At 46.0% G+C, this 26,981-nt stretch overlaps 1 protein-coding gene across 1 annotated transcript in view; it reads right to left on the reverse strand.

Annotated features, from left to right (window-relative positions):
* LOC149449522 (transient receptor potential cation channel subfamily M member 2-like) overlaps nt 1-22,748 on the reverse strand; it is a 372,880-nt gene extending 350,132 nt beyond the window's left edge. The window contains exon 1 of the mRNA XM_089693136.1: nt 22,375-22,748. The gene's annotated coding sequence lies outside the window, so the exon portion shown is untranslated. The remainder of the gene's footprint in view (nt 1-22,374) is intronic.
* Between the last annotated feature and the right edge of the window lie 4,233 nt (nt 22,749-26,981).

Below are 26,981 nucleotides of genomic sequence, written 5' to 3' on the forward strand. Positions count from 1 at the left end.
CAGAATTTTTACTCAGGGACAGACAGAATTGTTACTGAGTGCCAGAGAATTGTTACTCAGGGACAGACAGAATTGTTACGGAGTGTCAGAGAATTGTTACTCAGGGACAGACAGAATTGTTACTGAGTGCCAGAGAATTGTTACTTAGGGCCACAGAAACTTTAATTAGGGCCACAGAATTTTTACTCAGGGACAGACAGAATTGTTACTGAGTGCCAGAGAATTGTTACTCAGGGACAGACAGAATTGTTACTGAGTGCCAGAGAATTGTTACTTAGGGCCACAGAAACTTTACTTAGGGCCACAGAATTTTTACTCAGGGACAGACAGAATTGTTACTGAGTGCCAGAGAATTGTTACTCAGGGACAGACAGAATTGTTACGGAGTGCCAGAGAATTGTTACTCAGGGCCACAGAAACTTTACTTAGGGCCACAGAATTTTTACTCAGGGACAGACAGAATTGTTATTGAGTGCCAGAGAATTGTTACTCAGGGACAGACAGAATTGTTACGGAGTGCCAGAGAATTGTTACTTAGGGCCACAGAAACTTTACTTAGGGCCACAGAATTGTTACTCGCACAGACACAGAATTGTTACTCGCACAGACACAGAACTGTTACTGAGGGCCACAGAAACTTTACTTAGGGACAAAGAAACGCTAGTTAGGGCCACGGAATTCATACTCAGGGACAGACAGAATTGTTACGGAGTGCCAGAGAATTGTTACTCAGGGCCACAGAAACTTTACTTAGGGCCACAGAATTTTTACTCAGGGACAGACAGAATTGTTACTGAGTGCCAGAGAATTGTTACTCAGGGACAGACAGAATTGTTACGGAGTGTCAGAGAATTGTTACTCAGGGACAGACAGAATTGTTACTGAGTGCCAGAGAATTGTTACTTAGGGCCACAGAAACTTTAATTAGGGCCACAGAATTTTTACTCAGGGACAGACAGAATTGTTACTGAGTGCCAGAGAATTGTTACTCAGGGACAGACAGAATTGTTACTGAGTGCCAGAGAATTGTTACTTAGGGCCACAGAAACTTTACTTAGGGCCACAGAATTTTTACTCAGGGACAGACAGAATTGTTACTGAGTGCCAGAGAATTGTTACTCAGGGACAGACAGAATTGTTACTGAGTGCCAGAGAATTGTTACTCAGGGCCCCAGAAACTTTACTTAGGGCCACAGAATTTTTACTCAGGGACAGACAGAATTGTTACTGAGTGCCAGAGAATTGTTACTCAGGGACAGACAGAATTGATACTGAGTGCCAGAGAATTGTTACTTAGGGCCACAGAAACTTTACTTAGGGCCACAGAATTGTTACTCGCACAGACACAGAATTGTTACTCGCACAGACACAGAATTGTTACTGAAGGCCACAGAACTGTTACTTAGGGCCACAGAATTGTTACTCGCACAGACACAGAATTGTTACTCGCACAGACACAGAACTGTTACTGAGGGCCACAGAACTGTTACTTAGGGCCACAGAATTGTTACTCGCACAGACACAGAATTGTTACTCAGGGCCACAGAACTGTTACTTAGGGACAAAGAAACGCTAGTTAGGGCCACAGAATTCATACTCAGGGACAGACAGAATTGTTACGGAGTGCCAGAGAATTGTTACTCTGGGCCACAGAAACTTTACTTAGGGTCACAGAATTTTTACTCAGGGACAGACAGAATTGTTACTGAGTGCCAGAGAATTGTTACTCAGGGACAGACAGAATTGTTACGGAGTGCCAGAGAATTGTTACTCAGGGCCACAGAAACTTTACTTAGGGCCACAGAATTTTTACTCAGGGACAGACAGAATTGTTACTGAGTGCCAGAGAATTGTTACTCAGGGACAGACAGAATTGTTACGGAGTGCCAGAGAATTGTTACTTAGGGCCACAGAAACTTTACTTAGGGCCACCGAATTGTTACTCGCACAGACACAGAATTGTTACTCGCACAGACACAGAACTGTTACTGAGGGCCACAGAAACTTTACTTAGGGACAAAGAAACGCTAGTTAGGGCCACGGAATTCATACTCAGGGACAGACAGAATTGTTACGGAGTGCCAGAGAATTGTTACTCAGGGCCACAGAAACTTTACTTAGGGCCACAGAATTTTTACTCAGGGACAGACAGAATTGTTACTGAGTGCCAGAGAATTGTTACTCAGGGACAGACAGAATTGTTACGGAGTGCCAGAGAATTGTTACTCAGGGACAGACAGAATTGTTACTGAGTGCCAGAGAATTGTTACTTAGGGCCACAGAAACTTTAATTAGGGCCACAGAATTTTTACTCAGGGACAGACAGAATTGTTACTGAGTGCCAGAGAATTGTTACTCAGGGACAGACAGAATTGTTACCGAGTGCCAGAGAATTGTTACTCAGGGACAGACAGAATTGTTACTGAGTGCCAGAGAATTGTTACTTAGGGCCACAGAAACTTTAATTAGGGCCACAGAATTTTTACTCAGGGACAGACAGAATTGTTACTGAGTGCCAGAGAATTGTTACTCAGGGACAGACAGAATTGTTACGGAGTGCCAGAGAATTGTTACTCAGGGCCACAGAAACTTTACTTAGGACAAGAGAATTTTTACTCAGGGACAGACAGAATTGTTACTGAGTGCCAGAGAATTGTTACTCAGGGACAGACAGAATTGTTACTGAGTGCCAGAGAATTGTTACTTAGGGCCACAGAAACTTTACTTAGGGCCACAGAATTGTTACTCGCACAGACACAGAATTGTTACTCGCACAGACACAGAATTGTTACTGAGGGCCACAGAACTGTTACTTGGGGCCACAGAAACGTTAATCAGGGACACAGAATTGTTACTGAGGGCCACAGAACTGTTACTTAGGGCCACAGAATTGTTACTCGCACAGACACAGAATTGTTACTCAGGGACACAGAATTGTTACTCAGGGACACATAATCGTTTAATTAAAGAGTATGTCAGACAACATGCAGAGGAGTGGCAGAGGAGGCAATGTTTTAGGAGCGAGCAGACGTGGCAGCAGAGGAAGGGGTCGAGGCAGCACTATTCGCAGCCAGAGGCCAGTGCTCCCGGTGTCATCCAGCGGTCGTGTCTCCACCGACAACCCTGCCGTCGTCGATTGGTTGGCTCGGTCGTCTTCCTCTTCCCAGGTCACCTCTGACACCTACAGCCAACGGTCGGTGGGTACGTCAGACACAACCGTTAGTTGGCATGGCCCGGGACCAAGCCCACTGAAATCACGTGTCCTCTACCTGCCCCTGTCCTTTGGTGTTCCCTCACCAAGCGAAGTATCGCATGCTGTGGGCTCAGCCCCACTGTACAGTGAGGAAGAGCTAACAGAGGGCGGTCAGGAACGGGGGGAGACATCCGCCTTTTCAGCAGCCAGGCGAAGAAGTAGTGGCGAGGAGAGTGGCTCGGTAGCCGGTCTAGAGACAGGTCTGTCTCCTGACCCAGACGCAGCCGAGGGGGCTAGTAGTGAGGCGGAGACCCTAATTGATGATGATGAGGCTGATCGCACTTGGCAGCCTCGTCGTCATCAGGCTATTGCTTCCGCATCATCAGGAGAAGAGGGTGGCAGCTTGGCAGCGAGCAAAACAGTCGGTGGGTTGTCTCCATCGCCACACTCTGCCATGTGCCACTTTCAGGTCTCCTCACACACTGCTGGTGTGTAGAATTTTTTGACATAGGGTGCTGGCAGATTATGGGCCTCCCATAGCTGCTGCCAGGCCCCTAATCTGCCATGGGCCCCTATATACCGCCTCCTCATGCTGCTGCCAGGTCCACAGTGTCTCATGCCATGTGCCACTTTCAGGTCTCCTCACACTGCTGGTGTGTTGAATTTTTTGACATAGGGTGCTGGCAGATTATGGGCCTCCTATAGCTGCTGCCAGGCCCCTAATCTGCCATAGGCCCCTATATACCGCTTCCTCATGCTGCTGCCAGGTCCAGAGTCTGTCATGGGTCCCTGTACGGCCTCCCATTGCTGCTGTCTCCATCGCCACACTCTGCCATGTGCCACTTTCAGGTCTCCTCACACACTGCTGGTGTGTAGAATTTTTTGACATAGGGTGTTGGCAGATTACGGGCCTCCCATTGCTGCTGCCAGGCCCCTAATCTGCCATAGGCCCCTATATACCGCTTCCTCATGCTGCTGCCAGGTCCAGAGTCTCTCATGGGTCCCTGTACGGCCTCCCATTGCTGCTGTCTCCATCGCCACACTCTGCCATGTGCCACTTTCAGGTCTCCTCACACACTGCTGGTGTGTAGAATTTTTTGACATAGGGTGCTGGCAGATTATGGGCCTCCTATAGCTGCTGCCAGGCCCCTAATCTGCCATAGGCCCCTATATACCGCTTCCTCATGCTGCTGCCAGGTCCAGAGTCTCTCATGGGTCCCTGTACGGCCTCCCATTGCTGCTGTCTCCATCGCCACACTCTGCCATGTGCCACTTTCAGGTCTCACACACTGCTGGTGTGTAGAATTTTTTGACATAGGGTGCTGGCAGATTACGGGCCTCCCATAGCTGCTGCCAGGCCCCTAATCTGCCATAGGCCCCTATATACCGCCTCCTCATGCTGCTGCCAGGTCCAGAGTCTCTCATGGGTCCCTGTACGGCCTCCCATTGCTGCTGTCTCCATCGCCACACTCTGCCATGTGCCACTTTCAGGTCTCCTCACACACTGCTGGTGTGTAGAATTTTTTGACATAGGGTGCTGGCAGATTATGGGCCTCCCATAGCTGCTGCCAGGCCCCTAATCTGCCATGGGCCCCTATATACCGCCTCCTCATGCTGCTGCCAGGTCCACAGTGTCTCATGCCATGTGCCACTTTCAGGTCTCCTCACACTGCTGGTGTGTTGAATTTTTTGACATAGGGTGCTGGCAGATTATGGGCCTCCTATAGCTGCTGCCAGGCCCCTAATCTGCCATAGGCCCCTATATACCGCTTCCTCATGCTGCTGCCAGGTCCAGAGTCTGTCATGGGTCCCTGTACGGCCTCCCATTGCTGCTGTCTCCATCGCCACACTCTGCCATGTGCCACTTTCAGGTCTCCTCACACACTGCTGGTGTGTAGAATTTTTTGACATAGGGTGCTGGCAGATTATGGGCCTCCCATAGCTGCTGCCAGGCCCCTAATCTGCCATGGGCCCCTATATACCGCCTCCTCATGCTGCTGCCAGGTCCACAGTGTCTCATGCCATGTGCCACTTTCAGGTCTCCTCACACTGCTGGTGTGTTGAATTTTTTGACATAGGGTGCTGGCAGATTATGGGCCTCCTATAGCTGCTGCCAGGCCCCTAATCTGCCATAGGCCCCTATATACCGCTTCCTCATGCTGCTGCCAGGTCCAGAGTCTGTCATGGGTCCCTGTACGGCCTCCCATTGCTGCTGTCTCCATCGCCACACTCTGCCATGTGCCACTTTCAGGTCTCCTCACACACTGCTGGTGTGTAGAATTTTTTGACATAGGGTGCTGGCAGATTATGGGCCTCCTATAGCTGCTGCCAGGCCCCTAATCTGCCATAGGCCCCTATATACCGCTTCCTCATGCTGCTGCCAGGTCCAGAGTCTCTCATGGGTCCCTGTACGGCCTCCCATTGCTGCTGTCTCCATCGCCACACTCTGCCATGTGCCACTTTCAGGTCTCACACACTGCTGGTGTGTAGAATTTTTTGACATAGGGTGCTGGCAGATTACGGGCCTCCCATAGCTGCTGCCAGGCCCCTAATCTGCCATAGGCCCCTATATACCGCCTCCTCATGCTGCTGCCAGGTCCAGAGTCTCTCATGGGTCCCTGTACGGCCTCCCATTGCTGCTGTCTCCATCGCCACACTCTGCCATGTGCCACTTTCAGGTCTCCTCACACACTGCTGGTGTGTAGAATTTTTTGACATAGGGTGCTGGCAGATTATGGGCCTCCCATAGCTGCTGCCAGGCCCCTAATCTGCCATGGGCCCCTATATACCGCCTCCTCATGCTGCTGCCAGGTCCACAGTGTCTCATGCCATGTGCCACTTTCAGGTCTCCTCACACTGCTGGTGTGTTGAATTTTTTGACATAGGGTGCTGGCAGATTATGGGCCTCCTATAGCTGCTGCCAGGCCCCTAATCTGCCATAGGCCCCTATATACCGCTTCCTCATGCTGCTGCCAGGTCCAGAGTCTGTCATGGGTCCCTGTACGGCCTCCCATTGCTGCTGTCTCCATCGCCACACTCTGCCATGTGCCACTTTCAGGTCTCCTCACACACTGCTGGTGTGTAGAATTTTTTGACATAGGGTGTTGGCAGATTACGGGCCTCCCATTGCTGCTGCCAGGCCCCTAATCTGCCATAGGCCCCTATATACCGCTTCCTCATGCTGCTGCCAGGTCCAGAGTCTTTCATGGGTCCCTGTACGGCCTCCCATTGCTGCTGTCTCCATCGCCACACTCTGCCATGTGCCACTTTCAGGTCTCCTCACACACTGCTGGTGTGTAGAATTTTTTGACATAGGGTGCTGGCAGATTATGGGCCTCCTATAGCTGCTGCCAGGCCCCTAATCTGCCATAGGCCCCTATATACCGCTTCCTCATGCTGCTGCCAGGTCCAGAGTCTCTCATGGGTCCCTGTACGGCCTCCCATTGCTGCTGTCTCCATCGCCACACTCTGCCATGTGCCACTTTCAGGTCTCACACACTGCTGGTGTGTAGAATTTTTGACATAGGGTGCTGGCAGATTACGGGCCGCCCATAGCTGCTGCCAGGCCCCTAATCTGCCATAGGCCCCTATATACCGCCTCCTCATGCTGCTGCCAGGTCCAGAGTCTCTCATGGGTCCCTGTACGGCCTCCCATTGCTGCTGTCTCCATCGCCACACTCTGCCATGTGCCACTTTCAGGTCTCCTCACACACTGCTGGTGTGTAGAATTTTTTGACATAGGGTGCTGGCAGATTATGGGCCTCCCATAGCTGCTGCCAGGCCCCTAATCTGCCATGGGCCCCTATATACCGCCTCCTCATGCTGCTGCCAGGTCCACAGTGTCTCATGCCATGTGCCACTTTCAGGTCTCCTCACACTGCTGGTGTGTTGAATTTTTTGACATAGGGTGCTGGCAGATTATGGGCCTCCTATAGCTGCTGCCAGGCCCCTAATCTGCCATAGGCCCCTATATACCGCTTCCTCATGCTGCTGCCAGGTCCAGAGTCTCTCATGGGTCCCTGTACGGCCTCCCATTGCTGCTGTCTCCATCGCCACACTCTGCCATGTGCCACTTTCAGGTCTCCTCACACACTGCTGGTGTGTAGAATTTTTTGACATAGGGTGCTGGCAGATTATGGGCCTCCCATAGCTGCTGCCAGGCCCCTAATCTGCCATGGGCCCCTATATACCGCCTCCTCATGCTGCTGCCAGGTCCACAGTGTCTCATGCCATGTGCCACTTTCAGGTCTCCTCACACTGCTGGTGTGTTGAATTTTTTGACATAGGGTGCTGGCAGATTATGGGCCTCCTATAGCTGCTGCCAGGCCCCTAATCTGCCATAGGCCCCTATATACCGCTTCCTCATGCTGCTGCCAGGTCCAGAGTCTGTCATGGGTCCCTGTACGGCCTCCCATTGCTGCTGTCTCCATCGCCACACTCTGCCATGTGCCACTTTCAGGTCTCCTCACACACTGCTGGTGTGTAGAATTTTTTGACATAGGGTGCTGGCAGATTATGGGCCTCCCATAGCTGCTGCCAGGCCCCTAATCTGCCATAGGCCCCTATATACCGCCTCCTCATGCTGCTGCCAGGTCCAGAGTCTGTCATGGGTCCCTGTACGGCCTCCCATTGCTGCTGTCTCCATCGCCACACTCTGCCATGTGCCACTTTCAGGTCTCCTCACACTGCTGGTGTGTAGAATTTTTTGACATAGGGTGCTGGCAGATTACGGGCCTCCCATAGATGCTGCCAGGCCCCTAATCTGCCATGGGCCCCTATACCGCCTCATCATGCTGCTGCCAAGTCCAGAGTGTGTCATGGGTCCCTGTACGGCCTCCTATTGCTGCTGTCTCCATAGCCACACTCTGCCATGTGCCACTTTCAGGTCTCCTCACACTGCTGGTGTGTTGAATTTTTTGACATAGGGTGCTGGCAGATTACGGGCCTCCCATTGCTGCTGCCAGGCACGTAATCTGCCATGGGCCCCCGTACCGACTCCTCATGCTGTGACGTTGCAACAAGGTGGAATTCAACCCTACATATGTTAGACCGCCTTTACGAACAGCGAAAGGCCATCACCGATTTCCTGATGTTAAAAGCGGATAAAGGTACTCCCTGTGTAACTTAGATGTCAGCCATTGGCAGCTCATGCGTGACACCTGCGCTTGCTCAGGCCCTTTGAGGAGGCCACGCTATTCGTGAGTCGGCAGGACTATGGGATGAACGACGTCATTCCTCTGTTGCACGTCCTGGAACAAATGCTGTTAACAATGGCTGGTCAGGGTGCGGTAGACGTGGCGCACAGATCTCAACGCCACATGACCCCTGTGGGGGCAGGACAGGAAGAAGAGGAGGAGGTAGAGGAGGACATTGGTGCTCAGGAATTATTGAGTGAAATGGGTGGTTTTTCCACTCAGCGGACAGGAGTGGAGGAGCAGGAGCATCTGGTAGAGGAGGAGGAGGAGGAGACAGAGGACCCAGACGCACCGTGGCAGTATGCTGTGGAGATGGAGGCAGGGAGTCCCTCGCATTCCTTGGCACAAATGGCCCATAGCATGCTCGGTTGCTTGCGTAGCGACAGCCGAATAATAACCATCAGACAGAGGGATGACTTTTGGCTGTCCACCTTGTTGGACCCTCGCTACCGTTCAAAAATGGTGGCCTTTTTCACACCTGCTGAGAGGGAGGCCAAAATAACGTACTATAAAAACCACCTATGTAGTCAGCTGGTCTCTGCCTGTCTGCGCCAACGTCCATCCTCAGACACTGTGGGCCCTGTGCGCTCGCGTTCCGCTGCCATGGCAGCAGGGGAGGGGTGGGGTGGTAGGAGCAGTGGCAGCTCCACCAGCAGCGGCTGCCTCAGTCTGCAGTCGATGATGAGTAGCTTTCTTCACCAGCGCAGTGAGGAAACTACTAACCAGCCGCAGCAGCAGCAGCAGCATCAGGTGGACCTGGAGCAGGACCTCAAACAACAGGCTTAGGCCTACTTGGACAGCACCCTGCCAACCGAGGTAGACAATCCCCTTGACTACTGGGCAACGAAACTTGACCTTTGGCCCCAACTAGCTGAATTTGCCCTTGAAAGGCTGTCATGCCCGGCCAGTAGCGTGGCATCGGAGCGCGTGTTTAGTGCGGCAGGAGGTATTGCAACTCCGCGGAGGACACGACTGTCCACCCAAAGTGTGGAGAGACTGACGTTTGTGAAAATGAATCAGGCGTGGATTAGTCTGGATTTCAAACCACCAGTTCCTGACACAACTGACTAAATCCGCCATGAATCATGCCCCAAACATGTGCCACTTTCAGGTCTCCTCACACTGCTGGTGTGTTCCATTTTTTGTCATAGGGTGCTGGCAGATTACGGGCCTCCCATAGCTGCTGCCAGGCCCCTAATCTGCCATGGGCCCCTATACCGCCTCCTCATGCTGCTGCCAAGTCCAGAGTCTCTCATGGGTCCCTGTACGGCCTCCCATTGCTGCTGTCTCCATCGCCACACTCTGCCATGTGCCACTTTCAGGTCTCACACACTGCTGGTGTGTAGAATTTTTTGACATAGGGTGCTGGCAGATTACGGGCCTCCCATAGCTGCTGCCAGGCCCCTAATCTGCCATAGGCCCCTATATACCGCCTCCTCATGCTGCTGCCAGGTCCAGAGTCTGTCATGGGTCCCTGTACGGCCTCCCATTGCTGCTGTCTCCATCGCCACACTCTGCCATGTGCCACTTTCAGGTCTCCTCACACTGCTGGTGGGTTCCATTTTTTGTCATAGGGTGCTGGCAGATTACGGGCCTCCCATAGCTGCTGCCAGGCCCCTAATCTGCCATGGGCCCCTGTTGTCGCTTGTTGGCATATTCCGCTCGTTCAGATGCTCCTTCTCCTGCTACTCCTCTTCACGGATTCCGTCAGCAGTCTTTCTTGGAATCCGTTTCCAAGAGACAACAGTTTGCGAGCACGCACCAGACGGTGCAGAAACTGAACGTCCTCCTGTCCAAGTTGCTGCTGCCAGGCTCGTAATCTGTCATGCGCCCCTGTACCGCCTCCTCATGCTGCTGCCAGGTCCAGAGTGTGTCATGGGCCCCCGTACCGACTCCAAATGCTGCTGCCAGGCCCGTAATCTGTCATGGGCCCCTGTACCGCCTCCCCATGCTGCTGCCACGTCCAGATTGTGTCATGGGTCCCTGTACGGCCTCCCATTGCTGCTGCCAGGCCTGTAATCTGCCATGGGCCCCCGTACCGACTCCTCATGTTGCTGCCAGGCCCGTAATCTGCCATGGGCCCCTGTACCGCCTCCTCATGCTGCTGCCAGGTCCAGAGTGTGTCATGGGTCCCTGTACGGCCTCCCATTGCTGCTGTCTCTATCGCCACACTCTGCCATGTGCCACTTTCAGGTCTCCTCACACTGCTGGTGGTTTCCATTTTTGTCATAGGGTGCTGTATGGCCTCCCATTGCTGCTGCCTCCACCGCCACACTGTGGCTCCACACTCTGGTTTTGGCCCCGTGACTGGCCAAATGAGTGAAGTGTGCGGTGATTCTAAGATCGACGGCACTCATCTGCATGTCATACTGCCTGACAGTATTATTTCTCTTCCCCAGCAGACTCCAAGGGCATTTAAATTAAAGGTACAGTGTTCAGCACTAATATTAAGTCTCTCTGAAGCCTAGAAACACCCTTTTTTAAGTTAAATTCACAGCGAATATATTCGACTCGAATCGAAATTTTTCTACGAATTCGCCGAATCAGTCGAATCGAATTTTTGAATACTTCGCTCATCTCTAGTGGTAATATTGGAGGAGACCTCCTCACTTACCGATCCACAGTGAAGGAATAAGCCCATAGAGGTATCTATGAACCGCGTTGACCGCAACCTGTATCTGTGAAATGTGACACTCAATATAGAGCAAACATACTACATGGTCTTTGTAATTGGTCAAAAAAGAAGAAACACTGTACTAAGCACCATATGTGCATGATGTGATGGAAAAGTTTTGAAATATATACCTATGTTTTGAATCTATATTCCTGGGTGCCACCTCAGAAAGTCCCTGGTTTTTACCTTTTTTGTAGTCATTTGTTGATTTGAGATTATGGTACTCTAGGTTCTTCATCTAGCGTCACTCTGCCTCTCTCTCTGATCTATGACCAGGCAGTGAACCGGAGAACCTCCTGCCCCAGCTGGAAGAACTTTGTGGGTAGCGTTCAAGGGAAAAGTGTGTCCCTTACTAGGGTTTTATTCACATGGAACAAAGTGAAACTGTATGACCGAAGGATAAAAATTAGACTCAGCATACATAGCTGACACCTAAACAGTTCCAATGATCAGAAGTGTACAATTGAGACTGAGATTTAAAAAGATGTAATACATATTCCATCATCAGCAAGTCATCAGATCCAAATACTCCTGTCAGTCAAACCAACCTCGACATGAAGAAAGCCCATGAAGACTGAAGGGGGTGCCAAGGCACCAACACAAGCCTTTCATTAAACCTTCCACAAGGCAGAGATGGTTATAAAGAAAGATTGTGGTCTAAAATGCAGGTCCACTGTGGTGTGTGGGAGATGTGAATTGGATATATGCCTTGGAGGTATGTGTTGGGGGTTCGAAATTAATCCAATGGACAGCAACATGCTTTTTACTGCCATTACCACAATTCAATGGCGTAAATCTGGCCTTACTGGTCCTAACCCGACTAAGAATTTGATGACAATGTATAAATATACTTATGTTAGATATTTGTATTATTATTTATGAATAAAATAGTGTGGTCAGTGGCTACACAAAAAGAAAAGTTGACTCTTTTTCTTTGCCTATAGGCAAACGTCTACTGTGCCCAACAGTGTGTCAAAACCTGATGGCAGATTGATGGAGCTGGGTGGGAGGTTCAAGCCTGGCATTTTTCCCTTTATATAGGTAGACATACTAATATACAGTAAAAATATAAATCTACATATAGACAGGAATAACACAGAGCAGAACCCTTACCTGTGTCATTGCACATGGGATGTGTTTAGGATCCGTTCTCACCCTGTGATCAGCTCACCATCCAACCACGATAACTGTTTAAACATCTCCAGCATTCTAACATTGTATAAATACAGACTGTTACAACAGAATGGACATTCTGAGAACCATGTGTCCACAGCTTTCTCTTTCATCTCCTCTAGATGTGTGCAATGACACATATACTGAACATGGGGGGGAGGGTGTCTTCTCTGCTTGTCCATAGAAAGTGGTTCACCGATTGTTTTTGGAGGGCCATAGATATAGGGTGGAGGTTGAACGATCCCACCACTCAGTCAGTGATCAGTGTGGGGACTGCCAACCCTGGCTTGATCTCAGCGGTTGTGTAAGCCATTAGCCAAAATACCTCTCCATAGGGGCCACAGATATAACAATCACGTGACTGGAATTGGCAGAATTGTGGAGAAAAATACAAAAATAGTTGCCAAACATACTAGAAATAGGTAGAACATCATACTTGCAATACAGATTATCCATTAATAATGTCAGTTACAGTGGACAACGTATAGTAGTTTACCTCTCTTTTTATATATTGTCTCCATATTATGAAGCATTATATTGATATATTTCTATGGTCTTCTTCTTAGCAGTAGTGCAGCACTGCACTGTGCTAGTCATTGATCACTACAGTGTGACTGGAGTGACTTTTGGGGGTGGAGGAACCTCTGTGTCAGCTCATGTTCTCCCCATTATGTTTAAGTGACCCTGTGCCTGTGAAGGGGGACAGGGTGTGAATGTCCCAGTCTTGTGTATAGTTTATGTTCCTTTGTTCTCGGCCATGTAGTTGCCTATTGTCTACTGCCATGTGGCTATTCCTTTGTCTCGGCCACATGGCTGTCTATTGTTCTTGCCATGTGCTATCCCATTGTTCTGTGTCTTGGGTTGGTTGGGGTGGTTCCCTGTAGCTCTTCCCACTGATGGGGCTGGTTGATGATGTATTCCCTGAAGCCCTTCCCACCAATGGGGTGGGCTGATGATGTGTTTCCTGTTCCTGGTTGTGTTTCCCCACCCTCTGTATATATCCTGTGTTTGTGAAAAAATAAAAGAGTTCCCTTCCTGTTTTAAGAAGAGCTGGGTGCTGTCTATTTCCTGAGGGATTTCCAGGGTGTGGTCCTTGGATTTTGTGTTCGGACGGGGAAGCTGCAGTATAATGGAAGATACCCAAGAGTGATCGGGTTCCGGTTCCGTTACATACAGTAAGTTAGGAGTATAAGTGATACTCTGATGGTTAAATAAGTTATGAAAGATGCAAGCTTTCAGGATTCGTAGACCCCTTCTTCAGGCTTTATGCTGCCACCAGCTGACCGAAGAAAGGAATGCAGCATCCACACACCTCCAACACCAGCCTCCTGCCACCTACTGGCCAGAACACAGAATAAACCACCCACGGCTAACATTAGTATACTGCCACCTGCTGGCCACAGAGGAGTATATAGTGGTGCCAAAACCTGCAAATACAGATTGCTGAAACCTTCTGGCCAAAGGAGAGAATAGCGTGTCCACAGACCTCTAACACTAGCTTGCTGCCACCTGCTCGCCAGAGAAGAGTAAACAACGTTTATGATTTCGAATCTACAGCCCAAGGGCTGCATGCTGCCTTTTGGTGCTTTTTATGAAGCCCTTGCGGTCCCAGCAGGCACTAAACTGTGTTTACCTAATGCCTTGTCAGAGCAGTAATCTCCAGACAGTCTCATGTAATATGTCTCTAGTCTGTGACTGTCTCCTGCAACATGTCCCTAGTCTCCAAAAACTCCTATTGCATGTCCACTATCTATTGTATCACATCTGCAGTATCTGAACATCTCCTGTACCATGACTGCAGTCTCTGAGCATCTCTTGTATCATATCTACAATCTCTGATCATCTCCTGTAATATGTCTGCAGTCTCTGACCATCTTGTGTACCATGTCTGCAATCTCTGACCATCTCCTGTAACATGCCTGCAGTCTCTGACCATCTTGTGTATCATGTCTGCAATCTCTGACCATCTCCTGTAATATGTCTGCAGTCTCTGGCCATCTCCTGTAATATGTCTGCAGTCTCTGACCATCTTCTGTAATATGTCTGCAGTCTTTGAGTATCTCATGTATTATGTCTGCAGTCTCTGAGCATCTCGTGTATTATGTCTGCAGTCTCTAAGCATCTCGTGTATTATGTCTGCAGTATCTGAGCATCTCGTGTATTATGTCTGCAGTCTCTGACCATCTCCTGTGGTATGTCTGCAGTCTCTGACCATCTTGTGTATTATGTCTGCAGTCTCTGACCATCCCGTGTATTATGTCTGCAGTCTCTGGCCATCTCTTTTATCATATCTGCAGTCTCTGACCATCTCCTATACCGTGTACACAGTCTCTGACCATCTCTTGTATTATGTCTGCGGTCTCTGACCATCTCTTTTATCATGTCCACAGTCTCTGACCATCTCTTGTAGTATGTCTGCAGTGTATGATCATCTCTTATATTGTGTTTGTAGTCTCTTACCATCTCCTGTATTATGTCCACATTCTACAAAAAGTTCCTGTACTATGTGAGCAGTCTCTGAACATTTCTTGTATTATATCTGCAGTCTCTGACCATCTCTTGTATCACGTCTGCAGTCTCTGACCAACTCCTGTATTATGTCTATTGTCTCTGACCATCTCTTGTGTCATATCCATAGTATTTGACTATATCCTGTTATGTGTCTGCTATCTCTGACACTGAATATTTACTGAAATTTATGAGGGGGTCTTTGATGATGCTGAAGGCCACACTTTAGGCCCGTATATCAGGAAATCTCACCACCATTTATCTACAGCCTGTCTATTTGTGGGAGACTTCACATCCAGCAGCCTACAGGACCCCACCTACAACAGTTCACAGCTAGCCATAGGAGAGTATACACAGTACCCACTCACATAACACCAGCCTACCAGCACCTGCCGCCCAGAGAGGAATATACAGACACATGACATATGTCTACTGCCACTTGATGGACTCTAACATCAGCATGCTGTCACCTACTACCAGTGGCCAGAGCAGAGTATATAGAACCCACACATCTTTAATACTAGTTGCTGCCACCTGCTGGTCAGAGGAGAGTATATAACATCTATCCACCACTGTGACCGGATTCACGCCGGTGCGACTTGTCATGTGATTTGACAGTTTAAAATCACATCCTATTGTTGGCAATGGAACAGTTCAAACCAGTGCAACTCCAATTTTATGGTGCAGCACCAATTTGAGAAAAAGGTTTCTGCACTATTCTTCGTGATTTCAGGTGTGCCTTGCATAGATATCTGTGCATGAAGGTGTACAGATGTCTGCCAAGTCACACCTGAAGTCGCACTATGTGGCTTTGAAATCGTGCGACTTCAAGTCAAGTCGCACAAATTCAAAGTCGGATCTTGTGTGAATCAGGGCTAACACCAGGTTGTCTCCCGCTGGTGACCAGAGTGAGTGTACAGCACACACACACCTGAATTTATCAAATCTGTCACACAGCAAGGCAATGTTAACCAGGTAGACTGTGCAACAGAGAAGAAAAGGGGCCATGCCTATAAAGTCCACCAAATGGCCCCTTTTCTTCTCCAATAGTTTGAATAGGATGTGGCACTTGGGAGTGTCATACATACCCTCACAGCAATCACCCTGTGCTGGATATTATATCTCTATAAGACTGTGTAACAGGTTTACTACAGGATTACAGCTTGATTCATAAAGTCTTCACTCAGCTGCTTTAAAACAGCATCACCACAGAGTAACACCAGCATTACCACAGAGAAACACCAGCATTACCACAGAGGAACACCAGCATTACCACAGAGTAACACCAGCATTACCACAGAGTAACACCAGCATTACCACAGAGGAACACCAGCATTACCACAGAGTAACACCAGGATTACCACAGAGTAACACCAGCATTACCACAGAGTAACACCAGCATTACCACAGAGTAACACCAGGATTACCACAGAGTAACACCAGCATTACCACAGAGGAACACCAGCATTACCACAGAGGAACACCAGCATTACCACAGAGTAACACCAGCATTACCACAGAGTAACACCAGCATTACCACAGAGAAACACCAGCATTACCACAGAGAAACACCAGCATTACCACAGAGGAACACCAGCATTACCACAGAGTAACACCAGCATTACCACAGAGGAACACCAGCATTACCACAGAGTAACACCAGCATTACCACAGAGGAATTTCTTACCACTTTTTCATACCTCCAAAAGAAGCCTGTTGCCTCCTGCTGGCCAGAGAGTATGCAGTGTCTGCACATCTCTAACATCAACCTGCTGACCAAAGGGTAGTACACAGCATCCACATACTTATAACACCAACCCGCTGCCTATGCCAATTCGCCAACTTATCAACTTACCAATCCTCTATTTGACCAGCCCACCAAATCATCATCCCACCATCCCAACAACCCACTATCCCATTGATTCTCCATCTCCCCCAACCACAGAGATATCTTAGATTGTGTGGCCAGCTTAACTGTCAGGGAGCGAGGAGCCAGACACACAAGGAGGTGCAATTAAAGGTAGGTTTATTATACAAAACAAGACAGTGTCTATGCAAGTCCAACAGCAACAGCGGATGACTTGATAGGACAGTAGCCAGGAAGGATGGTTGCCAGAGCCGGGGTCAGAAGCCAGGAAGGATGATCGCCAGAGCCGGGGTAAGAAGCCAGGAAGCATGGTCGCCAGAGCCGGGGTCAGAAGCCAGGAAGGATGGTCGCCAGAGCCGGGGTCAGAAGCCAGGAAGTATGGTCGCCAGAGCCGGGGTCAGAAGCCAGGAAGGAGTCGGTATCCAGGAGAGCAATGAGAAACTAAACAGGAGCTTGCTGCTGTGCAACAGACAGGACACGAATGCAATGGACAGCTACAAACAGCAGACTTATATGTGATAAGCCGCCACCTCCTGGAGGAGGAGCCACAGAGGGCTGAAAGCATAAAGGATCCCACAATGCTTTGCAGACACCTAAGATGGATGCCAGCACATGGAGCAGCACAAGCCCTGAGGAAAGGTAGGACCTTGACATTAACTCACTGACCCAGCATCCAACCAACCCACCATCTTACTGTATGACACCCAACCAATCACTCAAAATTTTATTTGACCAAACCTTTATATTATTAAGCAAGAGACACAACAATCTCCTAACCCACCAGTTTTCCAAACCACTAACCCAACATCCAACCAATCCACTATCCCACCAACCCAACATCCAACCAACCCACCATCTTACTGAACCACTATTCCACTGACCCAATATACCACCTGTGACGAACGCGGGATCGCTGCCACCAATATGTGACGATCCCATGATCGCTGTCACCAATATGTGATGGACGCGGTGTCAGACCCCTGACCTTCTCACCAAACTCATGACCGAAGGACTGGCTGATCTGAAGCCGCAATGTCACGTGTGTAACAATGCCACACCCAGCCGCACCCTGCACAACGATCTTCCAGCTAATGGACCACAATCGATGTACCGGCAGCCTGAGCGATTGTTACTGGGTCAGGTTAACTACGCAATTAACCCTTCACACTGCCACCACCTCCTTTTTGTACAGAGAAAGAGGAAACGTGGCGATATCCGCAATAACACTATAATGGTTGAGGTAATCATCTGTATAACACGGTCACCGCAGGCTAGTTATTCAGAGGGTTAAACAAACACAGAAGCATTCTTTTTAGAGGCAGGAATTCGTAAATTGCAATTAAGAGCTATACAAACAGTTCAACACTTTCAGAAGGAAAGATTTATTACTGAAAAGTCAAAAAGGGGTGCAATAAAAATATTTACAGAACAAAGATGTTGTCAAGTACCTGATGGGAGACTGAATTGACGAGGTCGGCCTCACTTGTGTCACTAGCCCTGACCCCGCTGAAGTTGGAACAGAGGGGGTCTAGGGACCAGGGGGACAAGAGTGCCAGAGGTTTGCTTGCAGCTCTAGCAGATGATGACCTTGGTAGGCAGGATATCGTCTGATTTGGGTACTGTAGCAATAGACCAGGCAGGTATAGTGGATTGCCAGATGCACAGCAGAGCCAGGTTTGTAGCCAGGACACAGGACTGGAGCAGAGTCATAGGATAGCCAGGATCATAACAGTCGGGCAGCGCGGTACAAGATCAGGAGGAAAAGCCAAAGTCAGGATCAGAGTTGAAGTCAGGAACCGGGGGCAGAAGAGTACTCAGAGTCGGGTCAGGAACAAGCCGGGTCAGCAACAAGGAAACGAACAGTAGCAAGCAGGACACGGGGGGGAGCTGAAGACCAGTCAGCACTGAATCTGGGCAGAGGCGCACCTTAAATAGCCCGTCTGGCGCCAATCTTCGCCGTGCGTGTGCACGTCTGCGCGCATGTGCGCAATCGCGCATGCCTGCGCACAACAGGCAATTCTTCTGCGGGATCTCTTTCACACATGCTCGTTCCCGATTGCGATTCTTCTTGCAGGAACTCTCTTACAAATGTAACCAATATATATATATAAATATACAGAGAACAACAGCACAGCTAAGAGGTAACAGAAAGGAGGTTAAAGGGTTAAAGTACTTGCCAAACAGCCTTGGGTTTGCAGATCAAGTTTCAGAGCAAAAGGGCACGGATCTCCTCAGATGTTAAAATGGGAGAATTCTTTAACTTAACTCTCTTACGCCTGGCAGCCCAATCTGTAGTTTCCCAGCAGGGGGTGTCTCTGAAGTCAAGGACCAATACCCCATTTAGTGTGTGGAGGTCTGGGTGTAGACCTAAACTAGAGCCAAAATCACGTGTAGTTCATATTTTGGCTCATAACTTTTCCTGTGCACAAGTGACACTCCACCCGCGGGTAGATTATTATGCAGACACATCTGAGGATTGATTCGATATGAAATAAGAAATTATACACTGAACGCTTCACGAGATCAACGTTTCGGCTTTAGTATGTATTAGAGACAAAAAGAGTGACCTACCAAAATGTTCGTCTCCTCTTGCCCAATCTGGTGATATGTCTTGTTTTTATGTAAGTCTCTCATATTCCAAGATATGAGAAATGGGGGAAAAAATTAATTTTAAAAGGGTTAGCTGGTCCCGCCTTCCTTGAAATGTCTTTGAACTCCTAGGAAGGCTTGCTGTAGCTTTTACGAGGTGCTACATTTTACAGGTTCTTTGGACAGTGAGGCCCCAGCTCCCTTGGGGGTCCTACAGCTCATAGCCCCCCTGCTGGGCTCTGGCCTGTGACACTTTTAACACACACTGCCATACGTCACTGTGCCTCTCAGAGAGGGAAGGGGAAAGAATAAGGGGAGAAAATGGAGATTCTTAACAAAATGGAGGCTGTGTCCTTCACTGTGTGCATGCTTGTTACACCACCAAACAACCATTTGACTGAGACATTATCACGCCAACCCATTGCTGCAATGACTCATCATTACACCAACTCACCATCTCATCTTCCCACGCTTCTATTAACACTATGTTTATCATCTACTCTTTTACAGAAAAAAGAATTTAACAGCTATATTCTAACGTAGGTTACTTTATTATATGTTGTTCTTAGTTTTTATATATATATATTTGTTATAGTTACTGTGTATCTGCATATACGTGTTCTCCAAGCAATACCCTATTCATTTAAATAGGTAAAGATACTTGTGTTTGTTCTAACTGTAAAGTATTATTGACTGACAACCTACACCGTTTTGGTGAATTTAGGTAAAAAAGCAGAACTGTCATCTCAGAACACTTAGCATGGTTGGAGGATCCATGTATTGTGGCATACTACTAAAGAGCCTTCAGATATTTAGATATTTTAAAGCTCTATAAACACTACTTCTGCCATGCAAGTTTCTCTAAGGAGTGTTTGGCCAGTGTGGTGGTCAGGAACATTGTATTTGCAGATATACATAGGTGGGAGATAGAAGGGAGAGTGAGAGCGACATCTAGGAGGTCAATGTTTTGGAATGGTGCTTGACACCTATCTTCCATAGTCTACCAGGATTACCGTTTTGTAATATAAAATCTAAAATCTAAGAACTCCCTTCCTCCACCTATCCACTTAGGGGTTAACAAGACTTCATTTTTTTTTTGGGGGGGGGGTTTCCATCTACAATAGCCAGGAAGTGAACCAGCGAGTCTCCCACCCCAGTCAGATGAACTTTGTGGGTGGCCTTCAGGTCCCTCAGGAGGGTTTTATTCATATTGGGAGGAGTGGCACTGTCTGACCGCAGGATAAAAATTATACTCAGAATAAATAGCTAAGGCCGAAACACTTCCCGTTATTACAAATGTACAATTGTTCCTGACAGTGGAATTTAAAGCAGAATTTCAGGCAAAGAGATTTGTAAAAAAATGAAATACATATTCAATGATCAGCGAGACTTCAGATCCATCTAACACCCCTGCCAGTCAAACCAACCAACCCTAACATTAAGGAAGCCCAATCATATTGAATGGGAGAGCCAACACACCAAAACAAATCCTTTACTGGACACACCACAAGGCCGAGATGGTTCTATAGAGAGATGGTGCTCTAAAACGCAGGACTATTGTGGTTTGTTGGTGATGTGCATTGGAAATATTCATTGGAGATGTGCGTTGGAGGCTCAAAATGGGTATATTGGACAACACGCTTTTTGCTGCCCATAACCACAATTCAGCAGTGTAAATCTTGCCTTACAGGTCCTAAACCAAAGAATTTAGTGACAATGTATAAATATACTTAGATGTTTGTATTATTACTTATTAATAAAATAGTGTGGCCAGTGGCTATACAAGGAAATGCCAACTATTCTCCTCTGCTGGCTATAGGCAAAATCATACTGTCTCCATCAGGACCTGATGACAGATATACAGAGCTGGGTGGCAGGTTCAAGCCTGGTATTTTTTCTCTTCATATAGGAAGATATACTGATATAGATATATAAATATGGCTCTAAATATAGATAGGAATAACAAAGAGAAGAACCATTACCTGTGTCACTGCTAGGGTTGCCACCTCACCCAAACACATATTAATTACACAGGTTCTGTGGCTGATTAAGTTGGTAATTAAACTCACTTAGTGCCATATCTGCATTAAATTAAATTAGCCTCCGCACCTGTATAATTAATATGTGTTCGGTTTTAAAGGGATGAGGTGGCAACCCTAGTAACTGCATATGTGAAGGTTTGCTTGAGATCTGGGTTCTCAATCTGGTCTCGGCACATTGTACAACATAATAATCATTATACAGTATTTATATAGCGCCAAAGGGTATGCTCAGCGCTGTAATAATTATATAAACATCTCCAGCATTCCAACATTCTATAAATGCAGTCTGTTACAACAGAATTTTTATGAACCATGTATCCACAGCTTCCTTTTTCACATAGTTACATAGTTAGTCGGGATGAAAAAAGACAAAAGTCCATCCAGTTCAACCATAGAAAAAAAAAAAAAGTTATAATTCTATACCCACAGTTAAATAAATAAATCACAATGCAGCACTACTCACAAAAATAAATGAATAAATATAAACATCAACAAATACATAGTGACACACTGTAAAAATCTGTGAAATAAACCAATAATGCTCACTTGGTGCCACAATATAAATATAAACATCAGTGAAAATGATAATCATGCATATGATACTTCATATATTACCACAATATAATGTGATTTAAAAACCCCAAAAATGTGATGGTGAATGATAGTAGAAACATATTTTCTACTACTACAAATACATAAAAACATGCAAAAAAACTATTACATATACATGCAGTAGATACCCAAAATACCACACAACATATACCAAGGAACATATACCTCTTGCAAGGTAAAAAAATAAAAATCCCAATCAGTGAGACATAAAATACATAAAATCAGTGCACAATATTTGTGAAAAAATCTGTGCAACAACCAGGGGCGGACTGACCATTTGGAAACTCGGGCAGTGCCCAAGGTCCGTGGGTAAGTAGGGGGCCCCATGAGATGCCCCTGGTACCATTTTCAAAGGCTTTTTTGAGTTTGGGCAATGACATAGGGGCCCCATGATCCCCTATTGCCCGGGGGCCCCATGAGTTGTCAGTCCGCTCCTGGTAACAACACAAATATATAAATAGGATCAAACTGCAACGTCTGATCTGTGCTCATAAAGTCCAATAAGATGTGGATAATATCACCTTATCCAATTAGAGATGACACTCGTGCTGATGGGGTGTGACAGTGGGTAACTGCTGACACAAGACAACCCGACCACCGGCTAGGTAAGCCTCTCACCCTAAAACTTAGAAACATACGGGTCAAAGAGTTTTGTAAGATCCCACTCTCAGATCCTTCAAGTATGCAGCCACTCCACTGATCTGCTCCCACCACACACAAATCTCCATCTACAAGGTCAGCAATCTGATCTAATGGCTGCTCTGCAGATAGGGTAAGATACAGCGCCAATATCTCACTTAAAACACAAAACACGTCTGTCAGCATGCAGGGTCCAATTAGATGAGTGCAGTTTCCCCTTCCCCAGAAATAGCACAGCATTGCAGTCAGGGTGGGGAGACTCCGCAAGACTGTATGCCTCACCCCACCCTGACTGCAATGCTGTGCTATTTCTGGGGAAGGGGACTCTGTGCACTCATCACACACACTATCTGAATGAGGGACATCTCTAATTGGATAAAGTGATATTATCCACATCATATTGGACTTTATGAGCACAGATCAGACGTTGCAGTTTGATCCTATTTATATATTTATGTTGTTGCACAGATTTTTTTACAGATATTGTACACTGATTTTATATATTTTATGTCTCACTGATTGGGATTTTTATGTTTTTACCTTGCAAGAGGTATATGTTCCTTGGTATATGTTGTGTGGTATTTTAGGTATCTACTGCATGTATATGCAATAGTTTTTTGCATGTTTTTATGTATTTGTAGTAATAGAAACAAATGTTTCTACTATCATTCACCATCACTTTTTTGGGGGTTTTAAATCAGATTATATTGTGGTACTATATGAAGTATCATATGCATGATTATCATTTTCACTGATGTTATATTTATATTGTGGCACCAAGTGAGCATTATTGGTTTATTTCATGGATATTTTACAGTGTGTCACTATGTATTTGTGGATGTTTATATTTATTCATTAATTTTTGTGAGTAGCGCTACATTGTGATTTATTAATTTATATATACAGCTCATAGATATATGATTTAATGTTAACAGCTTCTCTTGGTAGGTTAAATTTTCTGAGATTTATAGCACAGGAGGTTAACACCACTATTGCATAGAATCTATACCCACAGTTGATCTAGTGGAAGGCAAAAAAAAACAGGAAAGCATGATCCAATTTGCACCTGCAGGGAAAAAAATTCCTTCCTGATCCCCCGAGAGGTAATCGGATATTCCCTGGATCAACTTTACCTATAAATGTTATATCCAGTTATATTCTGTGTATCCAAGAAAGAATCCAGGACATTTATGAAGCAATCCACTGAGCAGGACACAACCAACTCTTGAGGGAGTCTATTCCACATTCTCACAGCTCTCACTGTGAAGAAACCTTTCCGTGTTTGGAGATTAAATTTCTTTTCCTCCAGACGTAATGAGCGCCCCCTTGTCCTCTGTGATGACCTCAGGGTGAATAGCTCTACACCGAGTTCAATATATGAACCACTGATGTATTTATACATGGAGATAATATCCCCCCTTATGTATTATACATGGAGATCATATCCCCCTTATGTATTATACATGGAGATCATATCCCCCCTTATGTATTATACATGGAGATCATATCCCCCCTTATGTATTATACATGGAGATCATATCCCCTTATGTATTATACATGGAGATCATATCCCCCCTTATGTATTATACATGGTGATCATATCCCCCTTATGTATTATACATGGTGATCATATCCCCCCTTATGTAATATACATGGAGATCATATCCCCCCTTATGTATTATACATGGAGATCATATCCCCCTTATGTATTATACATGGAGATCATATCCCCCCTTATGTATTATACATGGAGATCATATCTCCCCCTTATGTATTATACATGGTGATCATATCCCCCCCTTATGTAATATACATGGAGATCATATCCCCCCTTATGTATTATACATGGAGATCATATCCCCCTTATGTATTATACATGGAGATCATATCCCCCCTTATGTATTATACATGGAGATCATATCTCCCCCTTATGTATTATACATGGTGATCATATCCCCCCCTTATGTATTATACATGGTGATCATATCCCCCCTTATGTATTATACATGGTGATCATATCCCCTCTTATGTATTATACATGGAGATCATATCCCCCCTTATGTATTATACATGGAGATCATATCCCCCTTATGTATTATACATGGAGATCATATCCCCCCTTATGTATTATACATGGAGATCATATCCCCCTTATGTATTATACATGGGGGTCATATCCCCCCTTATGTATTATACATGGAGATCATATTCCCCCTTATGTATTACACATGGAGATCATATCTCCCCCTTATGTATTATACATGGTGATCATATCCCCCCCTTATGTATTATACATGGTGATCATATCCCCCCTTATGTATTATACATGGTGATCATATCCCCCCTTATGTATTATACATGGAGATCATATCCCCCTTAAGTATTATACATGGAGATCATATCCCCCCTTATGTATTATACATGGAGATCTATCTCCCATTATGTATTATACATGGAGATCATATCCCCCCCTTATGTATTATACATGGTGATCATATCCCCCCTTATGTATTATACATGGTGATCATATCCCCCCCTTATGTATTATACATGGTGATCATATCCCCCCCTTATGTATTATACATGGAGATCATATCCCCCCTTATGTATTATACATGGAGATCATATCCCCCCTTATGTATTATACATGGAGATCATATCCCCCCTTATGTATTATACATGGAGATCATATCCCCCCTTATGTATTATACATGGAGATCATATCCCCCTTATGTATTATACATGGAGATCATATCCCCCTTATGTATTATACATGGAGATCATATCCCCCCCTTATGTATTATACATGGAGATCATATCCCCCCTTATGTATTATACATGGAGATCATATGCCCCCTTATGTATTATACATGGTGATCATATCCCCCCCTTATGTATTATACATGGAGATCATATCCATCCTTATGTATTATACATGGAGATCATATCCACCCTTATGTATTATACATGGAGATCATATCCCCCCTTATGTTTTATACATGGAGATCATATCCACCCTTATGTATTATACATGGTGATCATATCCCCCTTATGTATTATACATGGAGATCATATCCCCCTTATGTATTATACATGGAGATCATAACCACCCTTATGTATTACACATTGTGATCATACCCACCTTATATATTATAAATGGAGATCATATCCCCCCTTATGTATTATACATGGAGATCATATCCCCCCTTATGTATCATACATGGTGATCATATCACCCCTTATGTATTATACATGGAGATCATATCCCCCCTTATCTGTTATACATAGAGATCATATCCCCCCTTATGTATTATACATGGAGATCACATCCCCCTTATGTATTATACATGGAGATCATATCCCCCCTTATGTATTATACATGGAGATCACATCCCCCTTATGTATTATACATGGAGATCATATCCCCCCTTATGTATTATACATGGAGATCACAACCCCTTATGTATTATACATGGAGATCATATCCCCCTTATGTATTATACATGGAGATCATATCCCCCTTATGTATTATACATGGAGATCATATCCCCCTTATGTATTATACATGGAGATCATATCCCCCCTTAAGTATTATACATGGAGATCATATCCCCCTTTATGTATTATACATGGAGATCATATCCCCCCTTATGTATTATACATGGTGATCATATCCCCCCCTTATGTATTATACATGGAGATCATATCCATCCTTATGTATTATACATGGAGATCATATCCACCCTTATGTATTATACATGGAGATCATATCCCTCCCTTATGTATTATACATGGAGGTCATATCCCCCCCTTATGTATTATACATGGTGATCATATCCCTCCCTTATGTATTATACATGGTGATCATATCCCCCCTTATGTATTATACATGGAGATCATATCCCCCCTTATGTATTATACATGGAGATCATATCCACCCTTATGTATTATACATGGTGATCATATCCCCCTTATGTATTATACATGGAGATCATATCCCCCTTATGTATTATACATGGAGATCATACCCACCCTTATGTATTATACATGGTGATCATACCCACCTTATATATTATAAATGGAGATCATATCCCCCCTTATGTATTATACATGGAGATCATATCCCCCCTTATGTATCATACATGGTGATCATAACCCCCCTTATGTATTATACATGGAGATCATATCCCCCCTTATCTGTTATACATAGAGATCATATCCTCCCTTATGTATTATACATGGAGATCACATCCCCCTTATGTATTATACATGGAGATCATATCCCCCCTTATGTATTATACATGGAGATCACATCCCCCTTATGTATTATACATGGAGATCATATCCCCCCTTATGTCTTATACATGGAGATCACATCCCCCTTATGTATTATACATGGAGATCATATCCCCCTTATGTATTATACATGGTGATCATATCCCCCCTTATGTATTATACATGGAGATCATATCCCCAATATGTATTATAC

Source organism: Staurois parvus, unplaced genomic scaffold, assembly GCF_062004578.1.
Source record: "Staurois parvus isolate SC_StPar_1 unplaced genomic scaffold, SC_StPar_1.0 ptg000615l, whole genome shotgun sequence".
In the NCBI taxonomy this organism is placed as follows: domain Eukaryota; kingdom Metazoa; phylum Chordata; class Amphibia; order Anura; family Ranidae; genus Staurois; species Staurois parvus.